This window comes from Peromyscus leucopus, chromosome 5 (genome assembly GCF_004664715.2).
Source record: "Peromyscus leucopus breed LL Stock chromosome 5, UCI_PerLeu_2.1, whole genome shotgun sequence".
Taxonomy (NCBI): domain Eukaryota; kingdom Metazoa; phylum Chordata; class Mammalia; order Rodentia; family Cricetidae; genus Peromyscus; species Peromyscus leucopus.
In genome coordinates, this window is record NC_051067.1 from 124,577,942 (window position 1) to 124,593,961 (window position 16,020).

The 16,020-nt window shown below is 46.7% G+C and overlaps 1 protein-coding gene across 7 annotated transcripts in view; it reads left to right on the plus strand.

The window, feature by feature from the left end:
* Positions 1–272: 272 nt before the first annotated feature.
* The window catches only part of LOC114700960 (BTG3 associated nuclear protein), a 76,568-nt gene continuing 60,820 nt past the window's right edge, over positions 273–16,020 (plus strand). For 4 of the 7 annotated variants that reach the window (XM_028880829.2, XM_028880828.2, XM_028880830.2 and 1 more), the window contains exon 1: positions 274–375. The gene's annotated coding sequence lies outside the window, so the exon portion shown is untranslated. Of the gene's footprint in view, positions 376–16,020 lie in introns of all 7 variants that reach the window. The other 3 variants (XM_028880824.2, XM_028880827.2, XM_028880831.2) reach the window with 1 other exon arrangement.

The window sequence follows — 16,020 nt, forward strand, 5'->3', positions numbered from 1 at the left end:
CACCCCCCTCTCAGAAAGGACATACATTCCTCAGATTGCCCACGGGAGGATTTACCGCGTTAGCAAAAATCACGGACGTGAGAGGGGAAATTAGGGTCCCAGGAGTCAACTCTCGGAGTACAGGAAGACAACTGCGCATGTTCGCCAGAGTCCGTCGGCGAAAGCGCGCGCTACAGGCGCCCGGAGCAAGCCCCACCCCCTGTCCGCCTGGCTCCGCCCTCGAGCCCGGAGCCCAGGGAGCCTGCGCTGAGGGCGGGGCGCAGGGCGCGGGGAGGTGCTCGCAGCGCCTGCGCAGAGCGGCTGCTTCTCTCGCGAGGACGGACGCCATTATCGCATCTCCCCGACAAACACCACGAGAATTCCGCAGCCCACACGGTAATTGCAGCTCCCGCAGCCGGTCGCGCCTCCACTCCCCCTTCCCGCGGGGCGAGAGCGAGAGCGAGAGCGAGATCTCCGTCCGCCCCCGCCCCGCCCCGCCGCCAACCGTCGCCAACGGCCGCGGGCCGCACGCCCGGCTGGGTGGGGGCCAGTGGGCCGCGGAATGTCCGTGCGCCGCCTCCGCGCCTCCACCCGCCCGGGCTGCAGGCTCCGGCTGGGCGTGCGGGGCACCGGGAGCGAGCGGGCGAGGCCCGGCGGCCGTGCTCACGTTCGGCTCCGGAGCCTCGGCGCCGCCCAGGCCCGCGCCCGGCGGCCCTGTCACGGCCTCGGCGCGCGGACGCGGTCTCCCGCGCTCGGCCACCCTAGTCTGTCAGGGCAGAGCCTCGCGCGGTGCTCCCGGGCCCTGCGCACCGCCCTACCGCCCCAGGCGGCCCCTTCTCCCGGTAGTTCTTGGCTCTCTGCCTCGCTGGCGCATCCGCCTCCGTTCTGCACTCTGTTTACATCGGGGCTGATAGTGGAGCTCTCTTCCCCACCTAGCGTCACGTCCCTATCCCCCCCAGTCTTGTTTTCTTCCTGTTGTTTGCTAGCGGCCTTTGTTTTTCTGCTCCTGGTGACATTGTAACTTCTCGAGGATAGTGTTAAATCTTCGGCTTCCTCCACCTCTGCTTTGTCCTTTTCTAATCTGGGTCAGTGACTCTTAAGGCCCGCTCAGGTAGGTCCTGATGTCTTCCCTGCACGCCTGGTTAGTTCAGGACACAGTGTTTCAGTCTTCGCTTTCTTCAGTCCACAGGGAGTCTCTGCCAAGTCCTTCCTTTCTGGTAACTCTTTCCTCCCTGGACGAATTTAAGGTCTTCTTGGCATTTGAACGTCTTTCAGTTTGCAGGTATGCTCAGTAGGCGTGCCCTTGTTGAGCCTGGGAAATTCTTTTGAGTCATTAGAGAATTTATTTCTCTGATTTTTATTCTTCTAGGGATTCCTGCTATGTGTGACACACATTTTGAGTAGACTACTTGAATCTCTTCATCTTTGTTTCTAATCCCTTTTATTCTCATTCCAAGAGAGCTTCAATTTATCTTCAGCTCTCATTTTTTTATTTTGCTGGGTACAGTGGTTCAAAGACTTGATTCCAGCACTTAGGAGACAGAGGCAAGTGCATCTTTGAGTTTGAGGCCCATCTGGGCTACATAGTGAGATCCTATCTTTGGGGGGGAGGAAAATCCAAATTGTAGTTTGAGTGTATTTGTCCTTTTCCTTTTGTCCAATAGTTTGTTTTATGAATATATTTTCTCCTTCAGGCTGAGGAAACTGTATTAGGGGTTCTTTTCAGTTCTTTTTATCTGACTTCTTGTTTAGTGCCACTTTTTTGGGGGGTGGGTGGTAAATGTTAGCTTCTTGCTTTGCATGGCAGGTCTACCTCCTTAGGCAGGTAATTATTATTGCCTAAGCCTTAGGCCTTAAGGCAAGAGGAAACTGGCAGAGGTCCCTGGGCCTATGGAGAGGGTTTTAAAAAATGGTTTTCCCCTCTAGTGACTTGGCAAGCTTGTTTCCTTGTTGCTGACACCTTTTATCTGGGCTGTTTATCTTCAAGGGTTTCCCTTTGCTTGGAAGATGTTCTACCTGCCTGTGAGGTGGCTGTGAAGACTGCTGAGGCCCTTGGTGAGGCCTAGAGCCCCACTCCTGTGTGCTCCAGGCCTGCTGTTTCTCTTATCTAGATTAGACCCTCTGTCAGAAATTGATGACGTCTTACTGTGTTCTATTTTCTTGTGGGTTTATTGTACTCTTTATATTAAAAAGTATTTTAGTGGGATAAGGAGAGATTATTTACAAGGCCACTCACCTTGAACAGGAATTCCAAAGCCTGTTGTCTTCAAAGCATTTCCCTCCCTCCCTCCCTCCCTCCCTCCCTCCCTCCCTCCCTCCCTCCCTCCCATCCTTCCATCTTTGTGATGTGTGCCAGAGCATGGTCTCTGTGGTTGCCTCCAGTTGAATGGATGATTCTGGCTCTGCTGTATCGGCAGTGCAGCAGGATGCAGGCGCCTGGTCAGACACTGAGTGTAGGTACTTCATTTCACTTGTTCTGTAGTGAGCACTCAGGTTAGCCACTTCACTTTTTTGCTGGTTCACTGACCCAGAAGTGCACGATGCAGTGTGTGTTGTACCCGTAGCACAGGGGTAGCAAGGCAATGCATTGGGCTGGCATACTTGCAAGCTGTACTTAATGAAATAGGCTGCATCTGCTAGAGTCTTATAGCAGAGTTTAACAACCCATGCACTCATGAGCACTCTTAGGCCCACCTGCAGATTCAGTCTGCCATTAAGAATTTGAGAGAAACTATTAGTGAGCTTTCTCCCCTTCATTTCCTCTCCTGATGTTGACATCTTATACAAGGAACTATCCACAGAAAGCCAGAAATGTATCTAACAGCAAGGATACCTGGATTATAGACCTTACACAAGTTGTAGTATTCCACTGACATCTTTTTTTGTTGTTTGTTTCAGGATCTAATTCAGCACCTCATACTCTATTTAGTTGTCATATCTCCTCCAGTCTGATATTTCCGTCATCCCAGAGTATTCTCCAGTGTTTATAAGTCTTGACAGGAAGAAAAGTACTATCTCTGGAAAAAGCCCAGCAAATAACTGTACCTCCAAAGCAAATGATTGAGGCTAATGTGGCCAGTAGAGACAGTGATGTCAAATACCCCAAAAGATAAACTAAGGACACGTCAGTTCTCTACTAGAGATGCAATATATTCATGAGAAAATGGTAGATGCATATGGGGAGGGGGGGGGATGTTCACTGGAACTCTGACCAGTACTTCTCCAGGTGAGGGACTCAGAATCTACATGTGGTCAGGGTGTGTGTGTGCACACACACTGACACACTGAAGAGCCACAAGCTTTGCTCCATGAGTAGTTAATAGGTGCCTAAGGGAAGTGGAGGCTCCAGGTACAGATTTCTAGATGAGTCCACAACAATAGTTTTATTAATGCCACCCCATGTAGCTTAGCCTGTATTCTCAGAATCAGTTATGCTATAGAATCCTAAGGTGCATAGTTGAATTCCATGATGCAAGGCTGACTGTAATACCCATATAACTTAAAGGGCCATTGTGGTGATATTGTGTTCCCCAATATATTGTGCACCCTAATTTATCTGGGGTCAGAGAACAGAACAGCCACCAGACAGACATAGAGACCAGAAAATGGTGGCACTCACACCTTTAATCCTATCACTTGGGAGGCAGAGATCCATCCGGGTCTCTGTGAGTTTAAAGCCACATTGGAAACAGCCAGGCATGGTGACTCACGCCTTTATCCCAGGAAGTGATGGCAGAAAGCAGAAAGGTATATAGGGTGTGCAGACCAGGAACTAGAACTGGTTAAGCTTTCAGGCTTTTGAGAAGCAGTTCAGCTAAGATTCATTTGGCTAAGGACACAGAGGCTTCCAGTCTAAGGAAACAGGATCAGCTGAGGAATTGAGAGGTGAGGAAGCTGTGGCTTGTTCTGCTTCTCTGATCTTCCAGCATTCACCCCAATACCTGGCTCCAGGTTTGTTTTTTATTAATAAGACCTGTTAAAATTCATGGTACAGGCCATCTCATTTATTACTAGGGAAAAAAAAAAACATTTCCCTTGGAATAAAAAGATTAGACAGATGGATGTATTGAGGGCCCCAACAGGAATGTGTTAGGCTGAAGTTATATCTGTAGTAAATGTTACAGTTTCTCTTCATAAAATCCCTCCCAGGGAATTGGTCAGTGGAAGTGCTCCTAACCACCCTGCACTGTTGGTTAGCAAGGAAGAGAGTTAGGCCAGCTTGGCACTTAGAACTCACTTCATCATCCCAGGCAGAAACTTGCAGTGAGATCTGGTAGCTATCTGCCTTGAAATACAGGTGGGAGGTGTTGCTCCCTTGTCCTTAGTTCTCAAGGGCAGATCTAGAAACTCCAATGGACACTGCCCTGCATGCATGGATGTAGTCTTCAAAGGAGTGGGGCTTGGAATTGACACTGGAACCTGGTGGAGCTGGTGCCTCCAGAGCATGGAACCACCATCAAGGAGGGTGAAACATTGCTGAAATAGAGTGGATTTGATGCCTCTCTTGAATTAACTTCTTCAGCTTTTTTTCATGCCTTACATAGTCAAGAACTGTCCGGTTTGATTACATCTATATTAGCCTATGGTGGAACAAACATCTGCTTACCCCAAAGGAACCTCATACTGGTGAAGGTTCTCTAGAGTCTCAATGGTAGGGTTCTCTAGAGGAAGCACCTAAATGGTTGATTGCATATAATAGTGAGCTTTGGAAGAATTAAGTCTGGCAAGAGACGCTAGAAAGGGTGAAAAGATAGGAAGAGGTTTTGGCATGTCACTGAAAAAGTTGAAAAGATGTGATGGAGCACATATGTGATATTGACTACCATTGCCTTTCTCTCAGGTCCTAAGGAGCATTAAAAGTTAAGGATCAGTGGGGCATGGTGGTGCACACCTTTGATCGGAGCACTCGTGAGGTAGAGGCAGGTGGATGATTTCTGTAATTTGGAGGCCAGCCTGGTCTACATAGTTCCAAGACAGCCAGAGCTACGTAGAAGGATCCTGTCTCAAAATAGAAACAACAACAACAAAAAAAAGTTGAGGATAAACAGTGCATAGAAAGTAAGTGTGAACTGGTGGTGGCATACGCCTTTTATCCCAGCACTGGGGAGGCAGAGGCAGCTGGATCTCTGAGTTCAAGGTCAGCCTGGTCTACAGAGTGAGGTCAAGGACAACCAGGGCTACAAAGAGAAACCCTGTCTTGAAAAACAAAAAACACAACAAAAAAATTAGTGTGTGGGAGGAGCTAGTAGAGTGTGAGGAGGGCAGATAAAATCTGGACAGGTCCTGTGCTGATAGACCTGTCAGAACAAATGCCATTTCTGTAAGAAGCTGCTGTGACCTGTTTTCCTTTGCCTCAAGATAGAAAGTTAGTTTAGTCCTGTGGAAGCTGGAAATAGGTTTGGATTGAACTGAAGTGAAACTGGTGTGTGTATACACCCTGCTGCTACAAACTGGGTTTCCTTTGAACGTAGACAAAACCCAAAGCCATCTTGCCAACAGATCCAGGGAAGGAATTCAGCTGTCTTGCAGTTCCCAAGGGCTATAGGTTTCCAGGATGGGGACAGTCCCCTTCAGAACTCAGCTTATGCATTGACCAGAGCTAGGGATGGCTTGGAATGAAGATCATTGCTGCAGACCACATTCTGTGCTTTGGATGCATCTCTGAAGACATCATATAACTTCCTTCATGGGATCAGAATGGATCTCAGGCTGTGTGACCAGTTTACCAGCCGAACATTATTGGTCAGTGTGAAGTCATGCTCATGTGCCACGTTTCAGCCAATGACAGGGCAATATCACTCCTGACCTCAGAGTATCTTAAGTTCTGTAAACACCCTGTGATGTCTGTAAAACCAGCAAAATCAAGAACAGTAGCTCCCAGAGCCTGTCCTTCTGAAATGACGTGACTGACCACCCTTCCAGGTTTGATATTCCATGGGTTTTAAAGATTTGTAGGATTCAGATTATTCACATTTTTGCAAAGTAATGGTTTAATGTTTACATATATTTACAATGTGTTTCAGAATTCTATAATTTAGATTTGTCTAAAATGCAGCTCTGCCTTGTAAAGAAGGAAACAGGAAGAGAAAGGAGATCAAGGATGACCACTGCTGCTGGGCTCACAGGTTGATATCAGTAACCCATTCAGCTCCACCTGCTTCTGAGTGCTCCCAAGATCACAGGAGTGCTATTGCTTGGCTCCTTTGCCTCGTGGAGATACATCATTTCTTCTCTCATCCCCATAGGGATCCCTCCAATAGGAAGTAGAGGAGGAGCTGAAAGAGCCCTGCCTCTTTAGAGGTTCACAGTTTTAGAGGTGTGCCAGCACCTGTCCTGCTATTTCTCAGGCTCCTAGTGGTTTGAAGTGTCATTAAATACTGGTGGAACCCCAACTCAAAGCCTGGGATCTTTCTGTTATAGGCAGATAAGAATTTATGTCTGGCTTTGTTGTCTCTCTTCACTGGTCAACTCCATCTTGCACATCAGAAGTTGAGTGTATATGTTTCCCAGGAAATTATCTACACTCCAGAGGCAGACAGTGGTTGCCTTTGGTCTGGGGTTGTGGTTTGTGAGGCCTATGTCATCCACAAAATGTTGATACAAGTTGGACACAGGCTAGGGTGGGAATGGATTGGCAGTGGGGACATTTGGGGTATAGGTGTCCTCTAATGTGCTGATCAGTATTACACTCAGGCTTTGGCTATGTGCCACCTGTTGCAATGGCTCTTTGGGGTGCATCTGGGTCCAGGCTCTCACCTGCTGACTTGAGCAGCAAGTATAAGGAGGAAGCTACTGTCTATTTGGCCCTGGCACTGTCAAGTTCTTCAAGGATTAGAGTTTATTCTGGAAAGATGAATACATCAGGGATAGCTTTTCAGAATGTGACTTACAGTCACCTTCAGACCCAGGGACCACCCTTTCCTATCACTTCAGATCTGGAGACCACATTTTCCTATCATTTCAAACCTGGAGGGCCACCCTTTTCCATCACAGCTTTTGTAGTTTGAAAAGCCCGAGGTCTTTTGAACAGGAACAGCGTTGGGATATTTGCTTTAACTAGTCCCAGGAAAGGGCTGTGTAGTTTCCACCTGTGTTTTCAGGTGTCCACTCTCAGAGAAGACAAGTTTACTTGCATCATGGGGTCCCTTGAGCTTTCTATACTTAAATAACAACTTTTAAAAACATGGGAATTCTCTTCTACAACTTCAGTGCAGTTATCACATCAGGGGTTTTCATTTCTGCTGCTTAAACACTAGATCTTACATTTGACTGATTATCCCAGTAATGTCTTTAATTGCAAAAAGATTCCTGTGTGTTGATGTGGATGTGAATGGCTCCTGTGTTGGATGTGGTTTTCCTGGGTTTTTGCTAAACCTTGTATAATCCTACACTGGGGCCTTCATTCTACAGAGTATAAGCTCAGAAAAATACAGAGTCTATACATTCATTGCTGACTTGGAATGGCCATTTCCTTTTGAGACCTGGGAAGATTCAGGGGAGCCTGGTGGCAGAGGCCACAGGGTTGAAGTCTGCCTAATCTGACTGTTAAGTACAAATGCAGGGTGACTTTCATGAACTGAGAGCATGGCCTTTCCATGTCTTCTGTTTCATTAATTGAAAGGTGAAGGAGCCTGGACTCTAGTGCCCATATATCCTCTTAGGCTGGGTAGCGTGGTTTCTGGAAAGTCCCTGCAGCTCAGAGCTGGACTGTTCATTGGTGTATGCAGTCTCTTCATCCTGAAGATTATGGTAAAGAAAAGAAAATGTCCCAAAGGCAGAAAGATGAGTGGATTTGGGTTTTTAAGGTTTTTTTTAAATTTTTTTTAATTTTGTTTATTAGAAGAAAGTCTTTCTGTCTGTATCCCTGCCTGGCTTGGAACTCTGTATAGACCAAATTGGCCTCCGTATAGACCAACTTGCCACAGCCCCCTCTTTAGCCTCAGTGCTGGGGTTATAGGCATGCACCACATACATGATTCTGAGTAACTTGTTTTTCAAATTTTAACTCTGTGTGTGCACATGTGTGTGTAGATACACGTCAAAGAACAACTTTCAGGAGCTTCTTCCATCGTGTGGAATTCAAGTATGGGAACTCAGGCTTTGTGGCAAGTACTTACCTGCTGAGCTGTCTTGCTAACCCTAAGTAATTCTTTTTACTGCAACAAGTTTTCTTGTGAGGCAAACAGATTCTTGCTGTATGTTGCTACCATAGCTGAAATTGATGAAAAGCGTTCTAGTCACCTTCCTTTACTCATGGTCACTGGAGCACTCCATCCAGATACCTGGTAGCTTTTGGTGGGGTTGGGACCTGTGAGAGCCTTGTAGGTAAGATGCCCTGGAGTGTACTTGGTCCAGGATACCCTGCTCTGTTGTAAAGCAGGGAAAAGCTGTGTCCTGGTTCACCATCTTTGGCCATTGCCATGTGTTTGGAGTGATCAGTCAGTGGCATATTATATACAGGTTCTGGCATGGGACATGTTCTGGTTTAATAAAGACACTACTATTGAGATGGGGTCTCCAAGCTAGAGTATCTTGGTTTTTTAGTTGTTTTTGTTTTGTTTGTTTTTTTGAGACAGGGTTTCTCTGTAGGCCTGGCTGTCTTAGAACTTGCTCTGTAGACCAGGTTGGCCTTGAACTCAGAGTTGTTTATCTGCCTCTGCCTCCCAAGTGCTGGGATTAAAGGCATGAGCCGCCGCCGCCACCACCACCACCACCACCACCACCACCACCACCACCACCACCACCACCCATTGAGTGTCTTATTCTTACACGTGCTGTGTGTGTACATCCTGCTTGCTCATTTGAGCTTCTCAGATCTGATCCTGTTTTTTTTTTTCTTTTTTTTTTGGGGGGCGGGGCAATGTTCTCACTATGTAGCCTTAGCTGGCCTGGAACTCATGGAACTCACCATATAGACCAGGCTAGCCTTAAAATTCCAGAGATCTGCCTGCCTCTGCCTCTAGAGTACTGGGACTAAAGGTGTAGTCCACCATGTCTGGCCAGATATATGAGTGTTTGCTTTGGTCTAGCTTCAACTCAGTGCACTAGCATTATAGAGCATACAGCAGAAGAATACAGTTGCTGTGGCTCAGGTTGGTATTAATGCCTGGAGTGTAGGCTTATGTAGTAGAGATGAACGTGTACGTTGGGCCCTGTAGTCAAAGTTTGAAGTATGTGGAGGTGGTTCTGTTGGTTAAGTAGGTGCAGATAATAGCCATCAAGTAGCATCTCTTTGGTCCAGGTCACTGATTCTAAAAGCCATGGTTCAAGGTAACAGTATGAACTGTGGTCTGTTCTTCTCTAATCCAGGCTGTTCATAATTTGTGGAAATGTGACTAATAACCTTGCAGTAGGCCCCCCTGTTGGTGAGCCCAGTGTGCAAACACCCCTGCCTATTGCAGGTTAGATGCTGGAGAGCAGGGTGCCAGCGGTTGGGCGCAGCCCAGCAGCTCTTGGATGTGCTGTATGGCAGAAGCAGCAGATAGCATAAACACAATGGGTACTGTGTGCTCCAGTGAAACCATATATGGGGGCTGAAATTTGAATTTCATCTAATTTTTATATCCCAAACTACAGTAGTTATTTAAATTTTTCCCCTTAATTGTTTTAAATGTAAGATAACTTTTGGCTCATGGGTTACACAGAAACCGGTAGGAGCTGGACCTGCTCTGTGGGCCTTGGTTTGCCACTGTGTGGCCTCTATGAAGTTTGTGAGTGAGGAATAGGCTGAGGTCATAGGTAGGCCAACTGGAAGGGCTGGAGCCACTCAGAGCTATGGAAAGCTAATGATGTGGGTGAATGGAGCCTTTGAAGGAGCTGGTATGGGCTTGTGGGACAAGCAGCGATCAGAAGCTGCCGACAGGTACAGTTCCTGTTCAGTCATGCATGGTTTGGGAGGCACACCAAGTCTGCCATCAAGGTATGCCATGGAGGTGTGACTTGTGTTGGAACCAGGGCCCTTGGCAGTTGATGACCTTGGGTAGCGTGTGAGCAGAGAAGGGATGCTGAGAAGAACCATAAGGAGGGTACCTTAGGCTGTTGAAGGGAGCATGCCCAGAATGTCCAGCTCCTGCAGGCTTCCTTCCCAAGGAGCTGTGGGATGGTGGTCCCCCTTGAGCAGCAAAGTTGGGAAGAGCTAGTGGTAATTGAGGAGAACTTGACTCGAAGTTCTGGAATGGACACTCTGAGTACTGCAGCCTGGATCAGATGAAATGCTGGGTAAAGAAGGCACAGGGGAAGAGATAGGCAGAGATGGAGGTTGATTCAGTGTCCGTGCCTTCAAGTGCTGTGGTTATCAGGATGGCCTACAGCCTCCGGGACAGCTGTGAGGCCAAGAGAATGATGAGAAGTTGTTTATCTTTTTCTGTGTCAACATTTGGACTGATGGTGCAGAATTGGTGGTGGGGAAGATGGCTGGTGCTTGAACACAAGTCAGGCCTGTGGCACCATGCTGTGTTCTTGTGTTCTCTGCAAGACAGTGGAACATCAAATGTCATATTTTTACCCAAGAATGTCCTTGATGGGCTAGAGAGATGGCTTAATGGTTAAGAGCACTTGCTGATGTTCCAGAGATCCCAAGTCAGTTCTCATTACCCCCGTCAGGCGGCTGACAACTGTCAGTAACTCCAGTTCTAGGAGATCTGATGCCTCTAGTCTTTGAGGGCACCTGCACTCATGTGCATATTCCCACAGGAAGGGCATGCACACACACAATTAAAAGGAATAGAAATATATGTTTTTAAATGATTGTTCTAATGTTGCAGTAAAGCCGTTAGTACTCACTTCATCTTAACACTGATGACATGGACAGATGAGAGCATTTGCATACTGGGATTGTTCCCAGGATACCCCCTGTAGTAATGGAAGCTGTAAGCTGAACAAGCTGCTTTCTCATGGACCACCACAAAAGAAAGCCTGACCAACATGGTTTTCTTACAAAATGTACAAAGCCTGTCACTCCTAAGGAGGCTGTTATCAGTGATACAAATTGAGTTGTCAAGTGGGATTGGAAGTTTTAGGAAGCTGTATTTACTGCTGTGAGCCCAACAGTTCCTTCCAAGAGGAGTCAGTGCTAATGTTAACACACAAGAGGTTTTGTTTATTTATTTGGAGATAGGGTTTCAAAACATAGCCCAAGCTAACCTTGGGATCTTCCTGCTCAGTCATCTGAGTGCTAGGATTATGAGCCTGCTTGACCATGCCTGGCACAATGCTTTTAGTATCGTTGTATATCATGAATAGCATCTATAGGCTGCGTATACCTTAGGGAGTAGGTAGGACTTTCTGAATGAAAAATGGAAGCTTACACTTGCCTCTGAAACCCACTTGGCAAGCAGAACAGATTAGTGGGTTTTGAGGATATCAGGTGCAAAGTTTCCAGGGGTGGCAGGTTGCAGTTAGACTTAAGAACTAAAGCAAGCTGGGCGGTGGTGGCACACTCCTTTAATCCCAGCACTCGGGAGGCAGAGCCAGGCGGATCTCTGTGAGTTCGAGGCCAGCCTGGGCTACAGAGTGAGTTCCAGGAAAGGCACAAAACTACACAGAGAAACCCTGTCTTGAAAAACAAACAAACAAACAAACAAACAAACAAACAAAAGAACTAAAGCAAATGCTGAGTTTTAGGGTCACTGCAAAGGAGTATATCCACAGCTGTGTGCAAAAGCTGTTAAATTTCTCTCCCATTTCTAGCTGCATCTCCCTATTAGGCTGGCTGAAGTTCTGCCAGGCTACGAGTAGGATCTGTAGAATGCAGCTGTAGCCTGGAGGTTAGCAAGTCTATAAAAGGGCAAGACATTGTCACTTCTCATGACGCCTTTGTTATTTTGGAAATTGTAGTTCTTTTTCATTAAAATGTTAATAAGTATATAAAAAATAAATTTTCAGTTGGGTGGTGGTGGTGCATGCATTTAATTCCAACTCTCAGGAGGAAGAGGCAAGCAAACCTCAGAGTTTGAGGCCAGGCTGGTCTATAGAGTGAGTTCCAGGACAGCCAGGGCTATACAGAGAAACTTTGCCTTGAAAGAGGAAAGATAAATTTTCAATGACTTATTTTAAAAGAAATAACACAATATCCAAACATATTCTGATATGGTAGCAAATGTGGTGTTGCAGGAGGTCCTAAACCCAAAGGTCAGAGCTGCTGCCGCCTCCCAGCACACCAGCCGTTTCACCCTTCAGTGGGGTTGTGCCCATGAGTGTAGTGTTTAGGACCTGACTGGCCACACACTTAAGTGGAACCTTCCATCTCCTAGGTACTTGGGTTTCTTTCTCTCTTTTTCCTGAATATTTATGTATTGAGACAAAGTCTCATTATGTAGCTCTGGATGGCCTGGAACTTGCTATGTAGGCCTGACTGGTCTTAAACTCACAGAGGTCTGCTTGCCTCTGCTGCCTGATTGCTGTGATTAAAGGCTGAACCACTATGTCTGCCCTGGTATTTGGCTTTCTTTTTTTTTTTTTTTTTGGTTTTTCGAGACAGGGTTTCTCTGTGTAGCTTTGCACCTTTCCTGGGACTCACTTGGTAGCCCAGGCTGGCCTCGAACTCACAGAGATCCGCCTGGCTCTGCCTCCCGAGTGCTGGGATTAAAGGCGTGCGCCACCACCGCCGGCTTGGCTTTCTTAAGATCATCTTTAGCTATGCCTTTGTGTCCAGAAGACTGTCTGGCACCGTCACACATCTAGCCTGTAGTCCACTGCCTCGGAGAAAACCATCGAGACAGAAATCATTTTCTGGTTGAGGCTTGTTGTCCGCTTGTGTTTTGGCTGGGCAGGTCTGTGGGTGGTATAGTGTTTGTGGGCCTTCCTCAGCCAGCTATCTCTCCGGCTCCTATGGACTTGTTTGATGAGGTATTTGTGTGGGGGCAAGTGTGAGAAAGTGACACATTGAACCAGTCATTATCAACCTAGGAAAGACGTGACCTGACTCAGGTCTATTTGTTCTTTCCTAGTTTTAACTTGAAACATTTTTTAGAGGCTCTATCTCAAAAACAGTGCTGCCTATATTTTTCCAAGGGTAGGGCAGGACCCCTGGAAGAAGTAGTTCTTGCCTTCTCTGTTTTCCTCACAACTGACCATCACTTGTAGTCTGACTGCTATTTTCTAACTCAGTTTCAACTCCCTTATTCTGTCTGTGGCGTGCGTGCATGCATGTGAATGGCAGAGATAACTACTGGGTGTCCTCCCTCGGTCTGTCTTGTGTTCTGAGTCGGTGTTTCTCACTGAACCTGGAGCTTATTACTTTGGTTAGACTGACTGGCCAGGTAAGCTCTGGAGATCTGCCCCTGCCTCACCAGCCCTAGGGGCCTTTCTGTGGGTGCTGAGGATCTAAACCCAGGTCCTCATGTATGTACGACAAGCACTTTACCACCTGAGACATCTCCTCAGCCCTCATCTCCTCTTTTTATACTCCAGGTCAGATGTGTTTTGGGGAAGAAGCAAGCTGAACCTTCCCATGTGCTTTAGTTAATAAAATGAATCCTGTTGCTAACCTCCTGGCTTTTGGATTTTTTTGTTTTGTGTTTTTGTTAGTGCTCCTGTGTCTTGAAAAGACAGGGGTAATCATTGATGCCTCAGTAGTTTCCATGTTCCTGTAGACTTGGCTGCCTGAGTACCACTTTGCTACTTCTTTAAGGGGACAAGAAGTGACACTTGCTGTCCTAATTTAATTAGTTTAGTTTTTGAGACAGTCACTGTGTAGCCTAGGCAACCTAGAATTTGCTATGTATGTTGACCAGTCTGGCCTTGACTCACAGACATCCACCTGCCTCTGCATCCCAAGTGATGTAATTGAAAGTGTGTATCACTGTCTGTCTGTATCCTGATTTTTATGGCACTGTGGACTTGGCATTCCAACTCTCATGGACTCTGAAGTCTCCTAGCGCAAAGCAGTACATTGGGAACACTGTGGGACTTGGGGCCTAGAATCCGTTCTTTCCACACCTGCAGTAGTTCTGAGTACCTTTTCCACACACACTGTGTCCTGTCTACATCTGCTCTTCACTTGTACTTGCTAAGGGCTGCTCCTGGCCTTATGGCTTTTTGCCAACAGTGAAGCATACTTTTTCTTCTATAAAGTGAGGCCAGACAAGCCGTAGATGCGTTCCACAGCCCCTTCAGACACATCAGGAACACGCTAGGCTTTTCACTGGTGGCATGAGCAGTGGGCTTGGTAGACACACTGCTGGACAGGCATCTGGTGACTGGCGTGTCTTTCCAGTGCAGGGCTGTGTGTCTGGCTCTCTGTCCTGCTTCCTGTGGAAATAACCACACCAAGCCAGATGTGGCGTGAGGGCTCCTAGAGAGGCTTGATGTAAGAAACAGCTCTGAGATGCCTGTCCTCGAGGCTGACAGGAAAGAGGCCATTTGGACATCCTGTATGATGTGGTTCATGCCTTGACCAAGCATCGCAGTGGGGAGTGTGCTGGAGTGCAGTGAGTCTTTGCTGTCCTTTTTTCTTGCTGCCTTCATTATTTTTTCATGTCACGAGAGCTGATACTCGGTAGTGTTTCCTTTTTTAACCTTTCCCCCTAAAATGAAGCTTTATACTTTTTTTTTTTTTTTTTTTTTTTTTTTGGTTTTTCGAGACAGGGTTTCTCTGCGTAGCTTTGCGCCTTTCCTGGAGCTCACTTGGTAGCCCAGGCTGGCCTCGAACTCACAGAGATCCGCCTGGCTCTGCCTCCCGAGTGCTGGGATTAAAGGCGTGCGCCACCAACGCCCGGCTGAAGCTTTATACTTGTAAGTAGTGTTGTGTACCCCCCTCACCCCATCCTGTGCTGGTGATTAAACCCACACCTCACCACTGAGCTATAACCCCAGTCCTCTATATTTTAGACAGTTTTTTTTTTAATTAGCTATTTTTTTTATATTTAATGAACATTTTTTTCCTTTTATTTTATTTTACAATACCATTCAGTTCTACATAACAGCCATGGATTCCCTTGTTCTCCCTCTTCCTGCCCCCTCCCCTTCCCCCCAGCCTACCCCCCATTTCCACCTCTTCCAGGGCAAAGCCTTCCCCGAGGACTGAGATCAACCTGGTAGACTCAGTCCACGCAGGTCCAGTCCCCTCTTCCCAGATTGAGCCAAGCGTCCCTGCATAAGTCCCAGGTTTCAAACAGCCAACTCATGCAATGAGCACAGGACCTGGTACCACTGCCTAGATGCCTCCCAAACAGATCAAGCCATTAATTAGCTATTTTTTTAAAAAATTAATTTTTGGTTTTTCGAGACAAGTTTTTCAGTGTAGTTTTGGTTCCTGTCCTGGATCTCACTCTGTAGACCAGGCTGGCCTAAATTCACAGAGATCCACCTGGTTCTGCCTCTTGAGTGGTTTTAAAGTTGTGCACCACCACTGCCCAGCAAGACAGGGTTTTAGCCCAGTAGACCTTGAATTTATTCTTCCATCTCAGCTTCCCCGAAATAGATTTTAAAAATTCTTGTTTTAATACTTATAGTTTTCTTTTATGGATGCTGCAAATATTTGAAAATTTAAAAATGTTTGTAGTTAAATAATCAGTCACTATTCTTCATTGCTGACTGTGGCAGGCACTGACTGGTCCATTGACAGTCAGTTTGTCCCTCACATATAGCTAAGCAGTTGAGTTTATGTAGTTAACTGTAGTGCAGTCCTGTGGAGACCAGAACACAGGCACGACAGAACACAGAAGACCTTAGTCCATCATTTTTAATTTAATTTAATTTTGTGTGTGTGTGTGTGTGTGTGTGTGTGTGTGTGTGTGGTGTATTTGAAACATAACTCCATAATGCAGCCCTGGCTTGCCTGGAACTTGTCATGTAGACCAGGGTGGACTTGAATTCATGCATCTGCCTACCTCTGCCTCCCAAGTGCTGGGATTACAGGTGTGTGCCACCATGCCTGGCTTTAGTTTTTACTGAAATGTGATAAACTTAATTTTTATGGTGCTGACACAATTGTATGTATTAATGAGACACAGTGTGACATCTCTACAGTGTCGCGTCTGCACTGGCCAGCTCAGGGTAAATGGGGTTCTTACCAGTGGCTTCTCAGTGGCAATGCTGATG